The sequence below is a fragment of the Melospiza melodia genome, chromosome 2, assembly GCF_035770615.1.
Source record: "Melospiza melodia melodia isolate bMelMel2 chromosome 2, bMelMel2.pri, whole genome shotgun sequence".
In the NCBI taxonomy this organism is placed as follows: domain Eukaryota; kingdom Metazoa; phylum Chordata; class Aves; order Passeriformes; family Passerellidae; genus Melospiza; species Melospiza melodia.
The window spans coordinates 21,100,071-21,127,321 of record NC_086195.1 but is presented as its reverse complement, the minus strand read 5'-3'; the positions used below and the strand labels follow the sequence as shown (position 1 = coordinate 21,127,321).

The 27,251-nt window shown below is 38.9% G+C and overlaps 1 protein-coding gene across 3 annotated transcripts in view; it reads left to right on the top strand.

Annotated features, from left to right (window-relative positions):
- Nucleotides 1-27,251, top strand: part of TBL1X (transducin beta like 1 X-linked) — a 191,593-nt gene that overhangs the window by 75,658 nt on the left and 88,684 nt on the right. The window lies entirely within an intron of this gene.

The following is a 27,251-nucleotide window of genomic DNA, read 5'->3' as shown; positions in this document are numbered from 1 at the left end:
AATCTCCATAATTGACCCCCAGTAAAACAAAATCAACAAAATCTCCCCCCAGTCCAACAGCTCCTGCCCATGCACAAGCCTTCTCATAACCTGGAGCAAACCAAGTGTCTGAGTTACAGTTGTAACAACATGATGATCTTGTCAAATGCTTTTGTATTTAATAATGTCCAGGACACTTATTAATTATTCAGTTTATTGTCAGTCTTCTCAATGGATTTATTTCTCCATCTTGATCAGGAAGACAAAAAGCCAGTTGAGTTATACACTTACCTTGCCAATAAAGCAGTATGTATGATGAGGAAAGAGTAGAAGAAACAATGTACCTTTGTGGTGTTTAATCCTGAAATTAATAACCTACCTGAATTTGGAGAAGGGGACGCATAGGGGGGAAACTCTCCTAACTCCTGTGAGGAAAGAGAAAACTAAGTAACTCCATTAGGAAAGTCTTCTTAATCCATTGTGGTTTGGGGGATATTGCATGTTTAAGTGTATAATTTGAGGTGTCATTCCAATCTTGCTCTTAGCTTTTTCTCCAGTTTCTTTTAAATAAGAGGTGAAGTTGAGGGTAAGGTAAAAGAGCTTATGGAAGCATAGTTAAAAGCTTGCTTTGATGTTTGCCTTGTGACTTAATAACAGCATTGCAGAAACTTACCTAAATAAAACTGATAGGGACCTGGTTCCCTGTCCTTATTTGGTTTGTTTGGGGTTTTTTGTTTTCTTTTTTGGAGGAGGATTGGTTTGCTGTCCTTAATTTTGAGGAACAGCAGAGGACAAAAAGACAGGCTATTGTTTTTTCCAGTGGCCATGATCAAAAGCTTTCTCACAAAGTCACGCACGGGTTTGTAGGAATTCCATCCAAGGCTCGTAGCTGCCTGCATTGGCTTTCAGGACTGTGTAGCTTCTCTTAGGAAAACACATAATAACATAAAACATCTGTCAGAAGAACTTTTTTTCATGAACCACACCTTAGAATTCCTTCCTTGCTGGTAGTGAGCTTGTTTAAATGTGAAATGACCAAGAGCAGTGTAATCTGATTTCAGCAGCTCAGGGGGTTGTGAAGGTGTTGGAGAGACCAGGCTTTTAAAGAGATTCCTGGTGCCATAAAACATAAAACTTGGATATAATTACAGGTTTTGCTTTTTTAACAACACACAGTGAAATCAGGCACAGTAAGAACATGAGCAAGCAAGGAATCATGTTGTTTTCAGGTGAGCATGCAGTACAAAAAGTTAAAGACTGAATATTTTATTTTACAAAACTGAAAGCCTGTACTCTAGATTAATTTTTTCAAATCTTATTCTGTGGATCATTTCCCCTCTTCCTTTATATTTTAATTCAGAGTTCCTGTCTGCTGCTTTTTTATTCATGCAGAAGTGCTTATGGAATTGTAAATGAAATTGTTTTCTGAATCAGACATCAACTAGGTCATTAATTAAATTCCAAGTATATAGCCAAACCATATCCTGGCTGCCTCTGTAATGTTGATGGAATTAAAACAGGTGTGGTGACAAAAAGTTTTATGTGGAAAATCATGATTACTTTGGTTAGACATAACAGGGTAAGTCTGTTTGACTTTCAAATCCTGAATTAATTTGCAAGATGTGAATCTGGAATAACACTGGTGGAATGAACAGATTCAGTGACAAGTGACTGGAGTGCCTTAACTACAGCCATTCTTCCCATGCATTTTTGAAGGCATACCTGAAGGAATAAAACATCTGTAAATTCTGTTTGAATTTAAGAAGTGATTTTTTTTCTCATTAAAATATCATATTTTGGTTTTCTTACCAAAGCAATGTTTTTAATAGAAAATGTTCATCTGTTCTAATGATCTGAAGAATGTGAAGTAGCTTGATGGATGTTTATAGCAAACATTTTCCCAGTAGAAAAGAAAGCATGAAAAGAATGTGCAGATTACCATTTGGAAATGTAGTAAGCAAGCAAGGGCACTGGCATGGATGTCAGATAAAGAAGGTTGAAAAGGGCTATAAAGGACACTAAAAAAAATAGACACTGGAACAGGTTGTCCATAGAAGCTGTGGATGCCCCATGCCTGAAGGTGTGGAAGGCCAGATTGGATAAGGCCTTGAGCAACCTGTTGTAGTGGAAAGTGTCCCTGTCCATGGCAGGGGCGTTGGAACAAGGTGATCTTGAAGGTCCCCTTCAAGCCAAGCTATTCTATGGTATTATACAAAAATAAAATTGGTTACATAAATCTGGAGATTTTTCCAAATGTTAGGGTTAAATAGGTTAAGTAATATTATCAAAGGTTGCAAGTCAGCGTGCAAATAAGACTCTGAGGTTGACAGTACTTTAGAATAGAAGCAGTGCAGCAAGAAGGGCTGCAGAGCAAAGGGAGAAAGAGTGTTCAGAATAATTCTGGGGAATAATCACATTAGAAATGGATAAGGATTCTAGTCGTCAGTATAGAGAGGTAAGTCTGGAGCACAGAGTATCTTTTCATAAGTGATAATCAAAATCATTTGCGTGGAGAATAAGAGAGTCAAGGACAGAGCTCCACGGATTCCCCAAATGAGATGTAAAATGCAATTAATAGTGAATAGAAACATCCATAAAAAGTAATTCCATGTGCTGTAAGAAGAAGTGTAAAAAATGAGCAGTTTCTTTTTCAGTTGAAGCCATGGTTATATGCACCAGTCACGTTTCAGTCAGTGGTTTCTTTACTGAAGAACTGAATTCACAAGTGGAAAAACCAGTATACTAGAGTACTTGAGGATGTGCTAGGTGTTGAGTGAAAAGCCCTTCTGTCGTTTTACATCTGCAGTTTCTGTGGATTGTAAAAGAAAAACCTGTCATTTTGCCATTTATTAAGTGATACACTGGGGGGAATGAAATCTATTGAACAGGAAGAAAGTTTGAACAAATCAGTGTATTTACATGAAAAGTTAGATCAAACCTGGTAGGTAAATAAACGGTGTAAACATGGAAGATGAATTTGGATTTTCAGGGTGATGCTGCCAAACTCCTTTTCTTTAAAAACAAACCCCAACAAAACAACATACACACACACACACATGAGAGAAGAACATAGAAGAGTGTATTTCTAGTCTAGAACACCCGTTCTTTTGGGTGGGATCATCTCACCTACCTTTTTACATAGAGTCAGGTATGAGAGAGGTCTCTGTCTGCTTTGCAGCCATCCCTGATGCAGGTTTAGCTGCTCCCAGCACGTGGCCTCTCTCCTTGTGGGGAAGTCTCAGCCATCAGGTGTATCATGCCCCACAAGTGCCTGTCTCCTGAGGTGAAGAGGAGCTGCCCTTGGCACATGTCTATATTATACCTGTCAAAAAGACATCAACCCAATTATTAGCTTCTGCTGCATTTCACTGACCTAAATAATTACTCCTTACTGTCCCTCAAATACTTAGTTTAAAATATAGCTGAGCTTGCATTCATTTTATATGTTTTTTTAATCAGCTGTGCCCTTCTGGCCGAGGTTTTCATGCATCATAATTGATATCTGATGTTATCCTCTTTCTGAAATTAAAATGGACTGCTATAAGGTACTTGCTAAGAGAAGAAAGCTAAGGTAAAATTTTTAAAGCAGAGAGAAGACACATAATTAAGAGCATGGTTTCACTGTTAAAGATGTGCCAAAGCAAACAATGCTCAAAGGGTATTGAGTGAGGTCAGTAGGGAGGAGCTGAGTAGCTCCAGGCATGTGTATAACTAATTTTTGAAATACTACAAGTGTAACTCACATTATAAATAACCATATGTTCATTAAGTAACAGAAGAAGGAAAATCTGGGAAAAGTTTGTCCAGACATTTATAACTTTTTTAACGGCAGTTGATTTTTTCCATATGATTTTCAGATTAAGAAATGATTTTCATCTCTTGAGACTGTTCATTGTTGAGAGCTGCAGTAAAGGAAAAGAGCAAAGTTACCATACAAGCTTAAATGCAAAACATGAAAACCTTTGGGATTTAAGCTGGCTGTTGGTTTCTTGATACAGCTTTTACTTTAGCAGAGATGTATAGCAAATCTGCACCAAAAACTTGGTTTAGCTTTTTTTCCTAAAGTCCAAAGTGGTAATTGAATGTCTGAACAGCAAGGCAAGAATATGCCTTCTGTGAATCAAAATGAAGATGTTCAGTACATATTATGCAATTCATCCTCATCATAAAAATGTACTGTTTCTCTATTTCTAATTTCATATTCAGCCATAATATAACTGTAAAGAAAAAGCGATAACCTTCATATGATGAGTATACAAAAAAAGTGAATTTATAAACTAAGAAAGGGCAGTTCATAGTGGGGAAAAAATGGAATAAAGACAGGTTACTCTGTAGACACTATTGTAAATGTCAAGTAGATTTTGACAGCTGGTAAGTTGGAGACATAATTAAAAAAAACTTCCGTACATGTACAGACTGCCTTTTAGTGCAAAGAATTGGCACACAGTGAAATGAGAGGGTGAGCAGCATATGGGGGATTAAGGCAGCTGAGTTCTAGTGGAATCTGGAGGCAAACAAATAGACCTTCAAGACAAAGACAACTATAGTGGTCACACTGGTGTTATGTATTTGTCGATTTGTGGTTTAGCAATCTACCCTAATTAAAGGAACGTTCATCTCATGCAGTTTTCCATCCCAGAGAGAACCCCTGTAATATAGAAAAGAGGAAGATGTCAGAGGAAAACTTGTTTATAGTGATGAAGATTTCTCTTTAACAGACTGGTCTCTGTGGCAGTCTTGATGGAAGCTCACACTCATCGAAATTGTTAGACATTGTGGTCAGTTGGATTAAATAAAGGCATTTAGGGGAGATCCAAATTTAAGTAAGCGTTGGTATTTCTATTAAGCACAGTTTCCAAAAATTACTTTGGACTTAGATATCTCTTAAAATCTTCCTAGAAAATCAATTACATGTATACTTGTGCACTTTAAATATTACTTTGGTATATATTTGGTTTTGGCTTCAGTTTAAATTACAAATAGAAAGACACTTGGCTGTGACCCTACAGAGGGAGAGATTAGGTTGGTAATGCAAACTATTTCAGGAACTGAGCTATACATTTATTTCTGTATCTTTGTATTTAGTCTTTTGCTTGGATTTCTCTGGATGCTTTCTTTATAGCTGTGCTTACCACTCCATTTTTAAGACATGCTTTTAAATCAAGGTTCTGCAAGTCTAGCAGTACTGCTTTACACAGGGTTTCCACTCCCCGCAATTGCTGCATCAGGAGGACATTCTGCTGAATCACAACTCAGTGTAACCAGCTTAAAAAGAAAATATTTGAATGTTTGATAGAAACCAAACAGATATTTAATGTTAAATTAAAAAAAAATACAAAATCATGACCTACAAATTGAGACCTATTAACTGATGAATTGTTATTTGCATTGATCTACTGAAAGTAGTACTCAGTATTAGCTGCTGGAGTTTTAGAGAAAGTATCAGCTCAATTGTGAGGAGACTTAACTGTGTACCTGGATCTAGCCAAGGTAGTAAACCCCCATCTGGCAAAAGTAACATTTCCAGCAGGTTTTCTTCATTTCTGCTTATCAATTTAGCGAAAAGCTCAAAGCTGAGAAACTGCTTGGGAGATTACTAGTCAGGAAAGCCCCTATTTTCTCCCAGTTAGTAATTTCATTAGAAAACCAAGAAAGAAGGGCTGAGATCTGTTGGTTTTGAAATCTTGGAGGGCATAGGGTCCAGAAATACTCAGTTTCTCTAATTATAGATAATTTCTTTTGTATGTATTGAATTGGTTCAAAATGCAGAACAGTTTACAGGATCATGCATGTTTTACATAAACCTTTATTAACTGGTAAAACACTGTTTGAAAAGATCCTATTGTGTTTAAAACATGGATTTTTCTCCTTTTTCCCCATTTTAATTGAAGTTTAATTTCCATTTAAAAAAATTATGGCCGTGTATGTAAGAAGGGCTCATTCATTATTTTCCAGCTAAATGGTGTGTAAGAATAATAAATGTAGGTTAGCACACATTCTTCCTTAGGTATGTATGTGACACAGCTTCATGGTAAGCAAGCTGCAGTATTGACTTGATGTAAAGATTGTATTTCATTATGGGGTAATCAGTGTGTAGTAGGAAACACTGAAACACTGAAAAGAATAACGAGAATGTCAGTGCTATAAATGGCTGTGCAGCTCCAGGATATTTTGGCCAGGATCCACAAAACGTGTAGGGTGTTGGCTGAATGGAAGTGGGTGAGCTCTGGGAGGGCAAGATAAGAGCAGCAAGGCCCTGGGCACCCTCCTGAAGGGCTGGGTGCCTCTGGGCACTGGGCTGGAGCTGTGGCCATCCCTCCTGAAGGGCTGGGTGGCTGTGGACACTGGGCTGGAGCTGTGGCCATCCCTCCTGAAGGGCTGGGTGGCTCTGGGCACTGGGCTGGAGCTGTGGCCATCCCTCCTGAAGGGCTGGGTGGCTCTGGGCACTGAGCTGGAGATGTGGCCATCCCTCCTGAAGGGCTGGGTGCCTCTGGACACTGGGCTGGAGCTGTGGCCATCCCTCCTGAAGGGCTGGGTGGCTGTGGACACTGGGCTGGAGCCGTGGCCATCCCTCCTGAAGGGCTGGGTGGCTCTGGGCACTGAGCTGCAGCCATGGCCATCCCTCCTGAAGGGCTGGGTGGCTGTGGGCACTGGGCTGGAGCCGTGGCCATCCCTCCTGAAGGGCTGGGTGGCTGTGGGCACTGGGCTGGAGCCGTGGCCATCCCTCCTGAAGGGCTGGGTGGCTCTGGGCACTGGGCTGGAGCTGTGGCCATCCCTCCTGAGGGACTGGGTGGCTCTGAGCACTGAGCTGGAGCCGTGGCCATCCCTCCTGAAGGGCTGGGTGCCTCTGGGCACTGAGCTTCAGCCATGGCCATCCCTCCTGCCCTGGGGTGCCCTGTCCCTGTCCCTGCTGCCTCCCAGGGCACCGCTTCCACAGGCTGGCCCTTTCCTGGGGCTCAGCACTGCCAGGAGGCACTGCAGGAGCTGGAAAAGCCCAGGTGGGTTGGAAGGTGTTTGGCTGTTGTTTCTGGAGTAGGTTTTCCGGATCGTTTTGAGGGAGGCGCTAACTGAAGCACGCTTTCTAAAGCTTGAAGCAAATCTTGATGAGACAGGAAAAAATTGAAATAAGTTATAAATTAGATCTAAAACATGCATGTTCTTTTCATGTTACCAATGGGGTTGGAGGGAAAATGCCGTTCTTGCTTTTTGCAAAATTGAATTTCAGTGAAACGCTTTAGAAAGTATAGTATCAAGAATAATCAGTTACTTTGTAAGGTTTTTCCATTTGAATTGCTGACTGTTCCTCATTACTCAGTTTTTTACAATGTGCGTGGGTTAAAGTTGAATTAGTGTGTTTTATAAATACCAGGTCTTTAAACACAAAATATCAGAGGCCACCCATATTAGAGGAGTGTAAAGGGTACATGATGTCTTCCACTTCTGTGTCAATGGCTTGATGGTGTCATCATCATTATTAATTAATTACCACCTGAAATTAACCTGTTTGACTTTTGAGTTCATTTCCTGACCTAGTAGGAGGCTTGAGGTGTTTCTAAATTCAATACTGGCATATTTCATCAGAAAGGAAGAGTTGTTGAAGAGACTTGGGAGCTGTGCCACCTTTTCTCTGGGAAGAGGTGAGCACCACGCAGGGCAGTGTGGGGAAGATTTGCATCCCTTCATGTGAATCTTTTGTGGGTTACTCTCAGCCTCAGGTTGATCCTAATAATGTATTGGTTCATTGCAGAGCAAGAACATAATGAAAAAATACATAACTTGTGGACAGTTTTTAGATTTAGAAAAAGTTATTCCTCAGACTGTTGGATACATAAGTTTTCCTAAATATTTTGCACTGAGCAGAATTGAGATAGTGTTTATGAAATGTCTGTTTATTTTTTCTGTCTGCAAGCGTATGGTAGAATTCTCTGAACTGGTTCCATACAGTTAAATTCTTCCTATAAACTGAGTACTTTAAATATGTTGGTGCTGAGGGTTTTTTTTTTTTTTAATCCCAAAAACATGTGGAGAAGGGAATTTAGGAAAGAATGGAAGTGACTGTTGATTGCCATTATGGTGTAACAAATATCTGAGATTAATTTGGATTTCACCATATCTGTATGTATATTGTCTGTACTCAAGACTTAAAAATACAGAAAATTAGTCTTCTGTGTGAAAGAGATCTCTCTCCATCCTGTCTTATCCATCCTGCCTTGTGCAACAGTTGCCTGAGCCTAATTCCCTTTTATGTGATATTGATTAACAGCCATGCTGAGTCTAGGACTGTCACAAGGACTACAGGGTGTTTAATTATTCAGCTGCAATAAAGTGGAAGACAGCACAGCAGCAGCAGCAGCTGTAACATAAGTCATTGGTACTTCATCTCCAAAACATAAGAATTGTTCAGTAATAACACAGCAATTCTCTCCGCCTGCCTTGAAGGAAATTTGTAGAAATCTAAAGACTGAATATTTGGAGAATGTGTGAGTGATGGGCTTGTCCTCAAGATAGCTCCATTCTTTGGGTATGTTCTTAGGCACAACGCCAAGTGATTGTACTCACATGAAAAGAACACCATTTTACCAGAGGCGCAATATTCCTAAAGTCAGATTTTCAAAAAGGACTACATGGAAGAGTATTTTTCTGGTTATTTGTTTATAATAATAATATAGATGTAAATGAATATATCTAATTTGTCTAGATGTACATGAATATTTCACATTTGTTGTGAAAATCCCCAGTTCTCATGAATAGCTTCAATGTGCAAATTGATTGTGGAAATATTTACATGTTTGTATGGTTTTGGATTTGGGCTGGGTTCAAAAGAAGGAGTTGATGGAATATTTTTCAAGCTTGGAACAAGACATACAAAAATTAAGGACACTGTTGTATTTATCAAATAGACCTGAGATCCCTAAAATCACTTTATCATAACATGCCAATGAAGCCTTCCACAAGTTTGCAGCATTATTCTGTGTTAGTGTTGGTGCATCTCAGTGCTGGGACCATGAGGAGGTCCCAGAGCTGCTGGGGCTGGGAGAACCCCACTGTGTCTGCTCCATTCATACGTTCTTCGTTAGACAGCTACTTTTGTCACAGTTAAAGAGGAGATACTGGCCAAAGTGGATGTTTGACTTCATGTAGTAAGTCTGATTAGTTTTTAATTTGTATTTAAAATAATTTTAAATATTGTGTATATTATGCAGAATTGTGTTTTGTGAGAAATACATAATCTTTAAAGTGCTTCATAAGATGTGTAAATTGGAATATAAATAACACATCTTCTGATATGAGATTTTGAGTTACATTTTGTCTGGACTGAACTGTAAGAAACATCTTAATAGAATGTTATTTCTTAAATCAGAAAGTAACCATAGCCTTGTTTGGATTTTTAATAACATTTTGTAGTTCAACATTGGAAGCAATGGCAACCTGTTCCAGAGCAGTATGCTTCTGTCTTTACCACACAAGAGCTTGGATGTTTTATTATTCATTGCTAATGAACACAAAAACCACCAGTGTGCTGATGTTTAAAGGGTTTTGGTTTTATTTATGTTCACATTCAGTTTTCAATTATGGATAGATTTTTTTCCCTTGTTTGGGGCAAGTAGGGTAGAAAAGACAGGAAAAGAGGATCCAATAGCTTGTTTTCAGGTATAGTAGTAGTAGTAGTAGTAATAGTAATAATAATAATAATTGTTATTATTGTTATTATTGTTCTTTAAAAATAATTCCTCTATACAGATTAAGATTCATGGGAGCAGAATGAAGATGTCAGAATGGAACAAGTGCTGTGCTTTCTTGTAAAACAGTTTATTGCCCAGTCTTTCCACCTCATTAGTAGATCTTCACATCTTTTATTCTCAGTTGTGTAAATTCTTTGGTGGTTTTAGGAGTGTGGATGGCAGGCAGCTCTCTGCAGCAGGGTTCAGTGGGATCAGACTGTGTAGTCACAAGGCAGAGCGAAAAGAGAGCGAGTTTATGGGGAAAATCAATTGTTGGTATGTGAGTACAAATTAAAGCCAGCTTGCCTCACTGTTTATTTAAGAGATGAACTTTACTGTGACTGGCAAATGGATCAGGGACCTAAATAATGTCATTGTTTTACTCATTAAAGCTGGAACAGTGAAATAAACTAGCACAGCCCATGTCTGTGCATGGTCTCTTCAGAATGAGATGAGGTAGTGCTGTTAGAAAAAATAAATTATTTTAAATTAATTCTTTGTTGCTTCCACAGCTAGACCTTAATTAATTGGTACATGATCAGGGTAGCAGAGACTGCTACATCTCTAGAGTGGCTGATTTTCTGCTCTGCCCTGTGCTGTCGGGTCCTTTAATATTTATAGATGGATAAATGGATGTATATGGTCTGCATGGATATTTTAAAACTGCTACTGGACCCCCAGTCCAGGGTGTCATTTCACAAGCATTGTCTGGTTGTAGAATAAGGTATATAATCCTCTACATTTCATTTGTATTGGATAGTATTTTCAGAACAACAGTTAGAAAGTTTCTCAGTGGAATAGTTTCTTTAATAACAGTCACAGTTAAGTGCACAGACACACTTGGTTCTATGTATGAATTCCATATTGTACTAGAAATAGGTCCCCCAGTGCTGTGCATTCAGTTTGATTATTATTGCATTTATTGAATGGCTGGGGTTGCTCAGCCTTTGGCCTTGAGCTGTTGGCATGCCTCAGGTGGTGAGCAAATTGCATACAAATGCTCTGCTTGTCATGTCTTGCTGCTTAATTTGTTCTTTGGAATAAGTTAGTCTCATAATGGGCAGGTACATCACAAAGTAAAAAAACATATTAGAGAGAAGAGATATTGGCCTTGTAAAACCCTTCCCAATATCGAGTCACTTATCTTTCATGGAAAGTAATAAATATTGAAATTAATGGCATGCTTCTGCTTTACAGAATTTGTCAGAATGTTTGCATCTGTCAGCAGTCTCCTAATGAAGTGCCCCTTCAGTTGCCCTGTGGTGGGTCTGCATTGTCATCTGATGATAATATTTAAGCACCCTTTTCACAGAAAAGCGGGGAAATGCGCTGATGGAGGAGTTTCTGTACCCAAAAAACTGATCACCTATTAATTAGAGCAGATTCATTGCCTTTAATGGTAGTGACAGTCTAGAGTACATTTTGGGGTCACAGAGTCAATATGGTGCTATATTTATGATTGTTTGTTTTTAATGTGGTGATTCTGAAAAGTCACACCACTCCCTCCTTTGGAACAAAGAGTTACATAGTTCTGAGTAGCTCAGCAGCTCACAGAAATAATAAAGGACAAACAACAGATCATTTAACTTTTGGGTAAATGTAGAACTTTGGTCTTCCAGAGTATTCATTGCAATGCAGGGTATACATTGCAGTGCACACAACAGAAAATTACTAAGATATTGACCATGGTGTATTTTGCTAGAACCTCATAATAGTTTTATTTAATGATAGATGCTGGGATATGTTGCTCTGCTTGTATCAGTTTTTGTTATGTTACAGTATATCTCGCAATTATTTGGTGCATGATGTCAGGTTTTAGAAAGAATTGTCATTTTGGATGGCTCAGTATTTATCTACTGGCTTTTAATCAGACTATGTGCTATTATATCTTGCTACATTCAATAAACCCAAAATGTATTTGTTGGTCTGTGTGTCTGGCAATTTCTATGGATGATGGATTCAATCTTATTAGACAGTCACTTTGATTTCTTTGATAAATTTTTAATACTTTATGCCCAGAGTGGCAAAGGGTAGTTCTCACTGTTTTTTGATGACCAAGCCTGGACTAGTAGAACATAAGGTCTAAATAAATAAGGCAGCATCAAGATTCTTCAAGCCTGGTATGTAATCTTTTCAATTTAGTGATTAACTGGAACATTTTCCCAAGTTCATCATGCTTTTGGGTATTCTTTATATCACAGCATTAAAGCTTGGATGAGTTTTTATCTTGTAAAATGTGAGTCAGTAAGATCTGAACCCAGCTGAGTTTATGGACTAATTTCCAGCCTTAAAATATGACAAATATAATGGAGTATTTTATTTGTTCCATTTGCAGTATTACATCACAAATCCATCCTGTCTGCCTTTTGCACAAACAGTGTATAGCCTGTGAGAATAAAGAGAAAGGATTTGTGGCTTGCAGTCCTCTTTGTTTGGGATTCACAGCATGTTTTAAGGACACCCATTGGGTGTTTGTGGAATGGTGACTTTCATATTTCATATTGTGGCCATTAGCAACCACAGATAAATTTAATCATACCACTCAAAGAATACAGGAAGCTGTACAGAATACTAATAATGTGAATCATGAATTTTTAAGCTCTCATAGGATGCTCTAAAAAGAAATAGATTAATCACTGTGCTAAGATAATATAACACCTCAAAATACTTGGGTGAACATCATAAGGTAGTGGTTTGGTGTCAATATTGGATGGCAGTAGTCTCCATAAAGCAGGTCTGGCTCAGTAATGAGCTTGCAGGTATGTTAATTACTTTAGAATTACTTAGGGATTTCTCTAATGTTCATCTTCTGCTTAACTTGGTGCACCTACACCTGTGTACGCACTCAGCACGTGAAACCCGTTCGTGAATTTGATGGAGTTTGGGCTCATTCACTCACCTGTGTTAGGAAAACAAAACCAACCTGCTCAGTGAGCAAGGCTGGTGTTGAGACATTTCTGGAGATCATACCACAGTTTTCTTTCTGCCTAGGGGGCAAAGAGTAGCATTTCACATGTTGGTACAAACGGGTTGTGTGGAGTTTTAGAAGGTTACAGCACCAGGAACTGTGGCACATCCCCCACAGCCAGCGGGCCCAGGAACACAAGCACGGTTTTGCAGCACAGCCTTTGTCATGAAAGCTACTCCATCACTCAAGTAAATCCTGAGCCATCTTGCTGTGGAAATCTGTCAATTTATTGATTTTTCTAGTTCTCCCTTTTTTTTCCACACTTTCACCCTGCAAAAAATCTGCAGTAGGGAAAATGGTGGCAAAGCAATTGGTAATTCTTTATGACAAATTGCATAAAGCAGCAGGATGCACGGGATGCTTACTAGAACTACAGTTTAAAAATAAACATCATATATGAGCATAGTATTTAAGGCTTCAAAACAGGTTAACATAATAAGTGGCACTAAGCATATTTAAAGAAGTAAAGGATAAAAGTAAAATAAATATTGGAGCATCTTAATCAAAATAAGATTTCACAGCCTACAGGGGGGTAGAACTGTGAAGTCTGAGAGATTGGTTCCATTTGCTGTTAATGTTCAGCTCTCATGCACTGGCTTTTCTACACTGAAAGAAAAAATATGAGTTCTCTAGAATAATCCAGCTTTTCATTCTATTTTGCAGCCTTGTCTAAGTAGATGAATCTGATAATTCCTTAAATGGGAAATTTGCCAGCTGAGAGAAACCTAGAGGGCAACAAATGGGCAGTGATGACAGAATGTCTTGAACGCTGAGAATGTTGTTTTGATTCCACACAGTTTAAAAATATATTTGTCTAGTGGAAGGTAAAATTTTGCACAGACAGATAACACAGGAGATTTCTGAGGCATTACACACATACATACACACATGCACACACAGTATTTGTTTGGATTATTTTTTTTTCTGTAGGCTTAACCCAGATAAATTAAATTACCAAAACTCTCAAAAAAATAAAAAAAAGAAAGAAAAAAAAGAAAAAAGGAGGGGGTGGGGAGGAGGCAGGGCACAAAGCAGTGAAATCAAAGCAGCTCTGCCTTAAGGCTGCAGAGATTTCCTTATCTTATCCTGCTGTTTCTAGGTATTGCAAAACATATGGCTCACCTTTAGGGGCAATCCCCAAACAGTGGGAGATGTTGCATCCCATCTGTGCTGCAGCAACTGGAGGTGCAATAACAAGGTGAACTGAGGACGCCAAGATGACTGTGTTTGAACTCAGTGCTGGTTTACTGAGGTGGTGTTGGGGGGAGGGTGGTGGGGCACATTTAGTTTGGGAGGGTTTTTTACCTGCCATGTGGATGTGCCTTACAAGTCTGAACACAGGTTCTGCTGGAGAAAAATGGTTTTGAGGAAACTTGGTAGCCTGAATCAGGAGTAAAAATTTCAGGATGCTAGATATTGGGAAAAGCAAAGAAAGGAGGAAAAGCTAAGCATGAAAGCATTTCTCTGTCTCCCACATTTTATTCTGGCAGCAGCTGAACTGGCTGAATAGGCTCCCGTCCCCCACTGCTCAAAACTGTTCAGCGTTGCTCCCACGAGATTTGGTTGATCATGTAGTCACTCTCCAACCTGACTGGTTCACTATAATCTACCTTAGTTTGGACACTTTATAACATTAACTCTCTGAAGTCTTTAGTAAGAATCTTTTGGACATGAGCAGTTGTTCCACACACGCTGAGGGGCAGCCATGTTCAGCAAGAATGTAAGGGAAGAGGGATTACGAGGAACAAGGGAATAATGCTACACCAGTGAAGCTTCACTCAGAACAAGAAACTTAATGACACACTGAAATTGCACACTGTGGTGGATAGAGTGGAGAATGTAGTTGGACTTACCCTGATGAAAATTAACTTTTGCATACCTGTTCCCCAAAATTTCTAAGTCAAGCCTCTAAGCTTATGCCACAGAGTTTTCCTAAATAATTTCAAAGGCCAGGGCAAAAAGTGGCTTAACACCTTTGCATCTCACTAAAACACTCTAATGTAAACAAAATCTGTAAACTGAGATGCAAAAGGTCTCTTAATCATTTTTTGCTATAATTATTCTTTTACTTCAATAAGTCTTTGTAGTACGTCCTTCTTTTCCTGCAAGACAACCACTTAATAATAATGAAGACTGAATATTCATACCCAGCTTTAGGCATTAGCATCCATATACATAAATTGGAATCAAAGTTAAGTGGCATGAGCATCCCTGACGTGTTCTGTCATGATATAAAAAGGATCTTTTTCATTTGTTACAGCAAATAAAACTAGCTATCTTCCTGTGCAAAAACTTGTTCTCATTTTTCATAGTTTTCTCAGTTTGCAGAAGGAGAGTTTAGCTTGCAAGATGAAAAGACTGACAGGTTTCCAGAACTGCAGGCTACTTCCCTTTGGTTTTGAAGCCAGTGGCAATTGTACTTCTGAGACCCGGGGAAAAATCACCTTTTAATGCTGACTAAAAGTAACATCACATACTCTCTGCATAAAGTCAGTGATATAAATGTACAGGAAGGTGTAGTACTGTATTAGGGCATGCATGTATATATACAAATATGAATAGTCTGCATTGCAATTTGAATTATTACCCTGATCTGTATGACTTTCAGGTGTTCCTTATTTATTAGTTAGCATTTCAAAAACCAGACCTACTATTGAACAGACCTAAATGTATTTATTTAATAACATTAGTGCACAGGTAAGCACGAAATGCTGTGGAATACTTCACGTTGATGGAGGTAATAAAAGCCTTTTCCCCTTTCCACTTTTGAGCTCCTTGCAAGTTTTCAAGAAATAACATTTGCAGCAACAGGATCAGGGCCTTTGGACCCTAATGCTGGAGTAGCAAGGCTGAGGAAGCTTTGGGGAGAAGGAAAGCAACTTAGCTTTGCAGTTTTCTGCATTTTAAAAGTCCTTCTCCCTCTTCAACAAGTTTAACTAATTAGTTGAGTTTTCAGAATTTGGTGTGGTTTTGCATTTGTTTTGTTGTGTTGTGTGATTTGATTTTATTAGAGTTTTGAACCTTGATGCAGGTTTTTTTTCATCATGGCTTTAGAAAATACTTGAGGAACTTTACTGTATGTGAACATACCATGAAGTAGAATGATGTATTGACCAAATGGCTTGGGTATCTCAGTTGCTAATACTGAGATATTGAGTATGCTCTCTGTGTGTCCCTTCAATGAATTTGTCTGAACAATCATTGTAAATCTGTGAGCTTCATTAGCTGAATACCTCTTGAAGCAGATAAAAAATTGAAATCAGAGAAAGCAAAGATGAATAGATCATACCATTTATGGTGTCAGAATTGCATTAAAGCACAGAACATAGGTATATTGAGAGATAATCTTTTGCTGAATTCATTAAAGGAATTTATGCTAATCTTTTTACATAAACAAACTTTTCTAACATGTATATTGGTCAAAATTATCATATATGCTATCAAAAGAGGTGAATTTTGTTTCAGTGTAGAGATGTGGATACCCATTTACTCCTGTATGGCATATAATGATGAGACAGCTACTATCAACCATCAGATTAATTAATCAGCTACTATCAACCATCAGAGTAACAAATCAACAGGACGAAAATTTATCAAAGTTATTTTCTCTAATGTGCAGGTGGTAATTTTGAAGGGTGTTCTCCCTGAAATTTCACTTGTGCTGCTGACTCTTAAAATATTTTATTAAAAAGTTCCAGTGTGTTGAAATTACCTGTGTTACTGACCAAGTCCAAGGACTGGCTTCCTCAGATGAGTGCTCTTTACCACCAAGTCTGTGTGATGTCCATTGACCTGTTACTTCACCCACATCTTTTGAAATGCTCAGTTTTATCACAGCCATGTTTACTGCAGATGATTTCATATTCCTTCTCTTTTCTTAATTTAGTGTATTTCTCTAGCCAGTATTCTCAGCTGCATTTTTTTATATCCAGACAGTATAACCTATTAATCTGTCCTGCATTTTAATTGGGTGTAGATTAAAATTCACATACATACCACTAAACTGTAATTTAATATAAATAGTTTTTACTCCTATATCTCTACAGTGATTTAGGTAAAAGGAAAAGGTAATGTTGAAAGAGAATCTGCAGTGTAACCAAAGCATTCTGTATCTTTAATCATCATTCTTAGCTTTGTTATAGTTGCTTAACCAGCATAAGCTTTATATCATCAAAAGGAATGCCTCATATTTGGTATCTTTAATACCTTGGATCTGTCTGGATTCAATATGCAAGTTGGTGCCCTGGTGTTTTTTTATTAAACTCCATATTTTCTATGTAAATAGCACAACAATCATCTGTAATTTTAGTATGCAGAGATTCTCACTGTAGGATCCTATGATAATTCAGGACTTTTGAAGGCCCAACACCCAGGTTAAAGCAGAGCAGCTTTGGGGTTAGTTATGGCTGTTCTAGGTCTGATCTAGTCAGGAATCCAAAAATAGAGACTGCACAGAAATTGTCTTTCAATAAAATTAATTATCTTTCCGATGCTAAAGACAATAATTACTGAATATAAAAACAATTTTTCAAATGTATATTACAAAGGCTGCTCCTTTTTTAGATCAGTGTGTTAGGTCACTTCTGCCATGCTTTTTAGAACAGGCAGTTATTTGCACTCCTGAAATGCTCTGCGTTTTTGTGTTTGCTTAACATGGCATGTCCTTCCAAGTGTACACTTCCTACCATACAAAGCATGGATGTTAGTGGACTGTGGCTCCAGTCATTTTTAGATGTTTCATCCCTAGATGATTCCTCTTTTCCCCAAACTCTTCTTTGCTGCCTCTGTTAAAAGACCTTGAGAATTCAGTGCAGCTATTTAAATACAAAGCTGCTGTACATTTGCCCCTGATTTACAGGGAAGAGTCTGTATATGTAATAATTCTGACAGTGCTTTAAAGAGATACTATTTACCTCAAGAATTTAAAAATTTTCTCAGAGCTAGTACCCAGGAAATTCAGTTTCACTGACAGTATAGCAAGTTTCTTCATAAAGTACACAAATGAAGGCAATGTTCATTATTACCTGGCAATGACAGTTTCCTAGTTAGGAAATTTAGGATCATGATCTGTTTTATTAAAGATGACTAAAAACAGGAGAAGATTTTTTTTTTTACATTTTTTACTGCAGAATGTTCTTTTGGTTAGATCAGATGTTTGCTCTGCTCAGTACCACTGCATTTCAAAGGAGTATTTGTTAACAGGAGTGTGAAATTCTGCATTTCATGTGGAAGTGTGACTGACAAGTGTTGAGGTTCATATGGTTTGGGGCAACCCTTGCTCAGGATACTGTCTGCCCTTTGTGGGAGTAGAAAATGCACAAATGCACTGAACAGAGAGGATGGGGCTGGGAAGGAAGAGGCTGTCCTTGTGTGACAGGCAGGTTGACTGCTGATGTGCGATGTCAGCGTCTCTGGGATGAGTTTTCCAGTTTCAGGCCGGAGGGAAGGAGTGGGTGGAGAGTTCATGTGAAACTGAGATTTCTGCTCTGGGGTTCACATGAAGAAATCTCAAGCAGCTCAGTATTTAATAACATCCTTAGTACTTTAGCAGGTGGTGTAAAGACCTGTGATTGCATTTTTGAAAATCAAGTAGTGTCCAAGTAAGTAGCTGCTGTCCTTTTTGGCCTTGCTCTGAGCTTGGTGCTGCTCCCCAGGACTGCTGGCTGTACCTCACCCTGCTGCTGCTGCTTGATTCACCAGCTAAGTCAGGCACATCACTGAATATATTTTTACTTATTTATTTCTTGTTAAAAGTTCAAGTATAGCTTTTTGATTCACTCTTTGAATTCAGACTGGTGTCCACAGTTAATTCTTATTTGTGGTACTACTTTTAAGAGAATTTTTGTATGTTGGCTGTTGGCTTTACTACAAGCACATTGTTTAGGCTTATGTGGAGTACAGGAAGTACAAGTTTCTTGTTTTATTGTTTTTCAACATCAGTATTTTCTGTGTCCATGATGAGAACATCCAGAGGAAATAAACAATGAAACAGTGCTGCTACTCTAGCTGAATCCTGTGATTCCAAGCCAGAATGTGGATTATTGACCACAATATAATGGATCTAGAAGAAAGACACCTTTTAAAACCTTCTTTCTTACTGGTCATTACCAGCTTTGTGGCTTTTTGTTTCCTCTCCCACAACTTCTTAGAAAGGAACTACAAGCATATAACATCCTAGAGGAATTTTTAAAATAATTTAAAAGAATTTGATGAGAATTTAGCATTTTTACAATTACTCCATTTCCAAAGTGTGGCACAGTTTGGAAGACCTTGGCTCCCTATAATTTCAACCTCTGCAGAGTTCCACTTATTGAAATCTGTCTGGAATTAAGTCACGGGGGATAAAACGGGTTTCATTGCAACACTAGAAAATTCTGCCCAAGAAATTAAATAAATAATTGTTGTACTTTTATGAGAATTCTCTCACAGCTTGCAAAGTGGATAGATTTGTAGCAGCATGATGTTCAGTTCATGTGTATTCAGTATAACTCTAGACAGCTTTAAAATGTCTTTTGTCACCTCTTGTTCAGAAAGATGTACACAAAGTAAGTAGTATGAAGAAATTGTAGCTCAACAGCTGTAGTCAGGCCATCCTCAGGGGGATATGCTGATAATTATCCTCTTATGCAAACTTCTCTTGAAACTTCAGAATGGCTGGAAAACTTCCAAAAGTCTTTTCAATATTTTTGTGTTTCCCTATTATTTTTGGCATCATATAGTTCCATAATGCATACATTTAATTTTCATTTCTGCCTGATAGCTCCAGCATTTTATACTTAGTGGGCCAATCAAACAAATAACATTGGTCAGTATGGGAAGAAATGAGAGGAAGATATGTCTGCTTCTCTCTCCACTCTTAATACTGGATTTTCCTTTGCAAAACTGTACAAGATAAAGCACAAACCAGAATGTGGGCTTGAGAAATATTATTAGTAGAATGGGTCCATAGCCGGTGATTCAGTCATCTGTCAGCCTGATAAATGGATTAGTGTAAGAGGTGTTCCAGTGGGGAAATGAAGCCCATAGGGCTTCCAGCTAATTATATTTAAGTTGTTTAGTACTGCTGGGAAGCAGCATCCAGGCAATTACTGAAAGCTTTGATGCAGTGTGCACTATTAGAGTGTGGGTTCAGAAACTCATTACCCTTTCGTGCTTGTGTTGGATGGATTCTAGGAAACTGACATGAAACAGAGAGCAGGAATCAATAACTAGAAAGGCATTTTAGTTTGCTTCTCATCCATTCCCTGATTCAGCAACTTCTAGCCTAGAGCATTTCATACAATTGCTATAATGTAAGGAGGAAAATGTAACTAAAATATATTAATTATCACATATATATATACATCTTGTTACAGTGATGTGTAGCTGAGGCTCCACCCAAGATGAAGTTTCAGAAGGTCTTTTAGGGACGAGCTGCTCCTCTAATGCTGTGCCACATGTCCAAAGCCTGACCTTGCAGTGTTTATTGATGCCTCTGCAGCATCAAGATTGTATTACCATGGTGCCCATGGTGTATCCCACCTTCCAAATCTCTTGGCAGCTACAGCTAACCCAAAACAAAAGTGATTATATTGGCTGCACATATTAAACCTTGTTTAGGAGAGTTGTACTGGCTCTGTCTTTGCCGTGGGCTGCAGTTCACATTACTGATGCACCTTGGGAAAACTCTGCAGGCTTTGGGTCATTCAGACATGGGAAACAGCAAATCCTTTCACTGCAGTGCTCTGCAGTTGGGCACCTCCAAGGTGTGCATGCTGAAAGCAGTGCAGCATTTGTGCAGCTGGAGGCCAAAGACTTCCAAGTTCATCCCTTACATTGGGCAGACAGATCTACTCAGGGTAAAAGTTACATGAATTAATCAAAATTGTGTGGTTTTCTTTTTAAGCTTGCACTCACTTTTAAATCTGGTAATGGTGACTGCTAGGGCAGTGCAGAGGGGGCTGCATTTCTTCTTTCCTGTTTCTTCCTCTGTGCTTTTGCCTGAGGTAGAGCTAAATAGGCAAATGAGACTATTACAGTTCAATGCTTCCGAAAGGGATAATTCTTCTCCACCTACCTGCACTATCACAAAATTAATAATTAAACTCCTTTCTTTATGTTTCATCACAACAGTCCTAGACTGTGGGGTTTGTTTCACGTTTAAAAAGTTCAGCAGAAATCTCATGAGTTACTGTCAAGAGAGATGTTTGGGGGTTTGAGTTTTTTGAAATCTGGACTTTTTAATTAGAAGAATGACATTTGTTTTGCCTGAGGGTTGGTAAAATAAATCTTGTGCTATTTGATACTCACATATCTTTCTGATAAAGAGTATCAGAATTGCTATGTTGTTGGCCACAGCACCCATGAATCTGTCCACATACTGCAAAAAGTCCTCTTACAGTAGTAAGCATTTCCAATGTTGGTACTAGGTTTGGTTGCTGACAGCTAAGCTTTTCATAAATCCATTATTATCACTGAAAGTTCTGGCCTATTAAATAATGGTAGATAACTCATGTATCTCCTGTGAAACTATTACACATGGGAGAGAAAATATCTTCTACACTCAAATACACAGCTGAAGCAGAAAAAAGCTGAAGCTGTCCAAGTGTCTGTGCAGGCAAAGTGCTGACAGTGGTAAATGATTTTGAGAGTTGTTGCTGTCAGTTCCAATCTGGCTCCAAGACTGGTTGGATTGAGTCATTGCTTGGGCTGCTAAGAGTTAATTTTTCTTGGGAGGGACCTGTGTAAAAGGCATCATACAGCCAAGGTAACGAGACAGTGCTTCTGAAATTCTTAATTTCATGATGTCCACTAGCTTTGACAGAGTTAGTTAAGATGAAACATGAGAAGAGTTTCCACCTGCTGTTTTGTTTTCCCTTGAGAGACTTGCTTCAAAGGGGCAGCCCAGACTGTGAGTTGCACCTGAGGAAAGACTTTCAAGGCTTAAGTATTTTAAGTTTTTGTGGGAAGATGTGGGTTATTTCTGAGGGTATTTTTGTTGTTTTGGCTTAGGTATTACCATGGGGAAGCTTTTTGCACTAGTACTGTAATGAATATTTATTTCAACATTGATTTTCAGATTTTTAACTAATTCTAGCTTTACTCCATCAAATCTGGGCATTCATCTATGGTATGTTTAAAATAAAAAATCTCTCATAGTTTCCTTTAGAGGAAGCAGCTGTGGGGCAATAATAGATACATAAGTGTCTACAGCGGGAATTTTTTATCATAGCAAGACATAAACTGGTGTTTATTTACTCTATAAGACCTTAGGGCAAATTCATTAATATTCAGCGATTGTGTGGGTTTTTCTGAACAGAGATTGCAGTTCCAGTGCGTAGGTACTCGTTGGAAACATGATAGAGCAGCCCAGCACATTGTGTTGAAAATGATGGTCCTGCTTTCTGCTCAGTGTCTGCAGTGTTATCCACAATCCTTGCCCACACTGATTGCTGGTCATGCCCCATGGGAGCCACTGTGGTTATTCTGCTGTGATTATATTGATACGTTATCTTAATCCATAAAGGAACTAAAACCCCAGCACATCACCAGGAGTTTGAATGTTGAAATGTTCTCTTCACTGACTTGTACACTTTTAAGAAATTGTTTTAGAAAATGCATTTTAGGTTATTTTTTGCAGAAGGGTTGCATAATTATTGATGTCCTGTAATAATCTTCTGTATAGTCATGGTATACTTCCATATAGTATAGTATACTCCACCAGGGGTAGTTTGAAAATATTGAAGCTGTTTATCAATTTGAAAGAAAGCAAAATATTGTGCACTAGGTATCCTGCATTTCCTTCCCAGAGATATAATGCAATCCCTGCTTTTTTAATTCAGTGTCTTTTGAAGATGGCCTATTTAGCATTTAAACTTTCCTGTGCCTTTAAAGGCCAAAAGGGAGTGGGATAATAAATTAGTTACCCAGTTAATGTTTTTTTCATTATGAAAGAGTTAAGAGAAATATGCTGAAACAGGATAGTAATGGCAGCGGTTTGGTTTCTCCTCCTGTGTATTGTTTAGTAAAAAGAAATGAAATTATTTATCTGAAACTATGCAGAAATAGTACTTAAACAGAAATCAGATTGGAAAAATATTAAGCAGCTAAATGTATTTAGAGGAATTGAGTAGAATTCACTAGAACATCTTCCAAATGATGTGACTGATTATTCCAAGTTTAAATCAAGAATAAAAACTGCTGTACTGTTTATGTGCCCTTACCCCAGCCACCCGCCCAGCCAGTAATTTCAAGTGCCTCCTATAAATCTGGCCCCCAGTTTCAGTTTCCTGAAGTCCCTCAGGTGCCTGCAAAAGGAAATCTACATGTGAAGCAGAGGATAAATGGACTCTTTGGTCTGTGGCCCAGCAATTCAGCCCTGCTTTAGGGAGCATCCCTTCCCTGGCTCCCCAGTGCCAGTGGTGCTGTGCAGTTTGTCCCTGGCTCGGGGCTCGTGCTCTGGCCGGGGCAGGAGAGGGCTCAGGGCTTCTCTTGAAGCTAAGCTGGCACTGGGGACAGTCACAGGGGGTTGGTGGCTTACTGCATTCTTCAGCTGCCCACGTGGGAGGTGGTGCCAGGGTTTTCCATGGATTTGCTCCACAGAGGTTGTGTCCAGGGGAGGAGCTGAGATAAGGAGATCAATGAAAGTGTTTGCATAGGTTGACTAATGTGTTTTCAGACATAGTGCAAATCCAAAGTCAAACCTTGTGTACCAGATGTGCAATTAGTAAAAAGGAAAAAAAATTTCAAACTTTTATTCCTGGTTGACATTTAAACATGGTTACATTTCTTGACATTTAGCAGCCCAAGGCATAGGTTAGCAACAGCACCAATGCTAGCTAAATTAAGACATCCAATAACTTTCCCATCCTTTGCTAAAGGGGTGAAATTTTTAAGCTTGCTCACTGTGACACCAGTGTAGCCTTTAGGCCATAACTTGGTTTTATTTCCTTTTCTTTTTCCTTTGTCCCTTTACAAGAAGCCCATGTCACCTGTGTGCCCAGAGTGAGCTGCTGTTGCAGGGACAGAGCTGTGAGCAAACTGCTCTGAGGCCACAGCAGCTCCTGGGTGTTGGCTGAGGTGGGGAACTGCTTGGCTAACCCCCTGAAATACCCCACTAAGAAGGTTTTTCTGCCCAGAAAGCTTACTGTCCACAGGGACAGGACTGGCAGGTAGTTAATAATGTGAAGCACTGTGTTTATTGCTCCCTGCACAGATTCAGAGAGCATCATTTGTATTGCCTGCCTTCACTCATCTGACTGATGCCCCAAGTGACCCTTGTGAAGAGAGCTCCTGCTGCCACTCTGCTGTGACTGAGTCCTTTCAGCTCATGGGGGACACAGTAAGCTTCCTAAATTAGAAGTCAGAGTATTGTCCCAGCAGAATTTAGTCCACCTGTCCTGGAAGGATGGCAGTAGCTCTGTGACTCCACATGGCTTGAACACACTCCCTCTGTCACTTTGCATGTGTGTTTGTATGCACATGTATGCACCAAGTATTTGCTGGCACCAGCAGCTCAGCATGCACAGTGCTCAGCACCCCCCAGTGCTTTAGTTACAAAACCAGACAATTGGTTTTCATCATAATATATTTAATTTATGAGCAGGAAAGGATGGCTGCAGCACCTAATCTCCCTTTCTCTGTATTGCAGACTTGGTCTATCTGTATGAAACACAGTAACTTCTGTATGGCTGTGGGTTGTCTTGTGTTTTCACAAAAATTAATCTTCTAGGAAAGTTCCACTAAAGCTTGGTGTCAACCAGTGGAGAATCTCTGCATTCTCCTTTGGATAGTTGCACTAATGGTTAGTCACAGGTGATGGAAAGCATGTGCTTTATTTCTCATTTGAATTTCTTGTCAACTTCCAGATGCTGATTTGTTTTCTGCAAACCATTTGCTAGATTAACAAGCCAGTTGGTGCTTAGTGTATTCTCCCAATGAAAATATTAGGTGCTGTAATTAGGTCATCTGTCTTTTTTTCTTTTTTTGTTATAAACTATACCAGTAGAACTCTCCAGATATTTCATATTAAAGTACTTTGTACCCTGTTCTAATCACTTTTGCAGCTGTATTCTGTCATCTCTGGTGATGGATTATTTTTCAATTCTTTGTAAATTGTGAAGACCTTATTCTACTGCAAGTAATTATAGGTTGTAATGCTAATATTACAAATGAATGTTTAAAGGAACATTTTTGTCTTTGTCTAGTATTTATTTCACATCTCATATTAGTATTTACTTCTGTGTGAAACTGGATTTGAAGAAACTCTTGTTATTGAGTAAACCATTGTGGGTAGGGCCATATGATACTATATGATTATTGCAATCATCAATATATGTATGTTCTCACCCAATCATAAGGGAAATATATGTAACTTTTAAGCTTCACTGACACTTACAGGTAATAAAATTATAATAATCACATCTTTTTTGCCCCTAATATGTCTCTTTCACTTTACTTTTCACTTTTTCAGTAGAGAGCTGGTATTTGCCAAAAAGTTGTCTTGCAAGGTAGCCGAAGCTGGCCTTACCAAAGGATGTGGTTAGCTCCTCCAGCCTGTGTACCAGTGCTGCCTGCACTGCTGCCTCCCGCCTCTCCAGCACTGTAGCCTTGACTGATTCTGTCACTGACAGAAACCACCCGGGATCCAGTTTATAAGATTTGTAAACAGAACAAATGAAAACATGACCCAACCAGTTTATGAGTGGAATTATGACAGAAAGCATTAATAGAATTTCTTCAATAACCCTCATTCATCCACAGTGCTACAGTAGGACTATCTGGTATTCTGCAGTGTCCTTTAAACTCCAGGAATCTTGCAGAAGCCTTCATTCCAGATGAGCCAGTTATTTCCTTGGTATTTGACATGAGAGCAGGCTCAGTACATCTTAGTTACTGTTGCATAGCATAATGTAGGGGTATTGAATAGAGATAATTTTAGTATAATAATACTCTTAAATTTTTTCCCATAAGACATGGGAAATCCTCTAATTGTTGCTTGGATTTTCAGATTTTATATTTACACACAGTTATGCTTCTTGAGTATATTGTATTTTGCATAAATGTAACATGCTTCACAGGAAAAATGAGATGGGAGACAATAGTTGATGCTGCAACCCTGGTAGTGCTCAAGGCCAGGTTGGATGGGGCTCTGAGCAACCTGGTCTAGTGGGAGGTGTCCCTGCCCATGGCAGGAGGGCTGGAACGAGATAATCTTTAAGTCTCTTCAAACCCCAGCCAGTCAATGATTCTAAAATTGAAAAAAAAAAAAAAAAGATGGAGAGTTGAGAACAGTCAACTCAGAATGCCACCTGAGCATTAGGTGGTTAGGTACATAGCAAATAGATGAAGATTTATATGCATTCAGTAGACTAACTCAGAAAAACTGTGGATGTCCAGCTGAGGTACTGCAAATAGTTTGGGATGCTTCAGTAGGCAGGTGTTGTCCCTTGTGTAGTCATTCACCTCTGATTAGGGTAGATGTAACTCTTTCTGAAGCGAGTAGTTGTATTTGGTTAGATGGTGTATTTATGTCACAATGAAGTAAATGAGAACATGTTGTAGTGCTGCAGACTGAGAATTAGAACTGGATTTATGAAAGGTTTTCCTGATGGTGTGTTCAAATATGTTATATATTAGATTACATCATGAAATGATACTTAATGAATAGTTTTTGTGGTTTAACTGTAGCTGGTAACTAAGTTCCACACAGCCACTGGCTCCATCCCCCTATTCACCCCAGTGGGATGGGGAGGAAAAAATTAAAGCCCATGTGTTGAGATAAGATGGGTTTAATAATGGAAATAAGTAATTAATAAGTAAAATCTAATACTAATTATAATATTAATAAAGATAATAATGATTAAAAGGGAGAGAACAAACGAAGAGAGAGCATTGAAGCCCAAAAAGGACAAGTGGTGCACAGTGCAATTGCTCACTGCCTGCTGATGGCTGCTCAGCCCAGCCCCAGCAGTGAGCAGCCCCTGACAGCCAGCTCCCCCCAGCTCATACACTGGCTGTGACATTGCATGGCATGGATTGTCACCACTGTCACAGCTGTCCCAGCGGTGCTCCCACCAGCTTCTTGTGCACCTGCTCACTGGCAGAGCATGGGAAACTGAAAATCCCTGACTCAGTGTGAGCCCTGCTCACCTACAGCTACAACTTCACTGTGTTACTAACATTACTGTCATACTGAGTCTGAAACACAGCACTGTGCCAGCTGCTGGGAAGAAAATGAGCTCTGTCCCAGACAAAACCAGGACAATAGTCTTCAAAGCTGTCAGACATTTGTGTGGAAGAGGATAATTAATTTAAAAGTCTCCAATGACTTCTCATTTCACTTTACAGCATTTAATTATTAAATTATGTAGACAGAGCATAAGACTTGAGGCTTGAAACAGAAGAATAAGAAACTAGTCAATATACATGGTGCTGGAATGGCAAGGCAATAAGAAATCAGGTTTTATTCATCATGCTTGTTGGCAGGCTTGGAAAAGTCTCCAGATAGGTTTATTATTGCAGATGAATGCCAGGCTGTCTTTCATGTTTGATTTTCATAAATGTTTACCTTCAGCCTTGCCCCAAAAACATTCAAGAAGGTG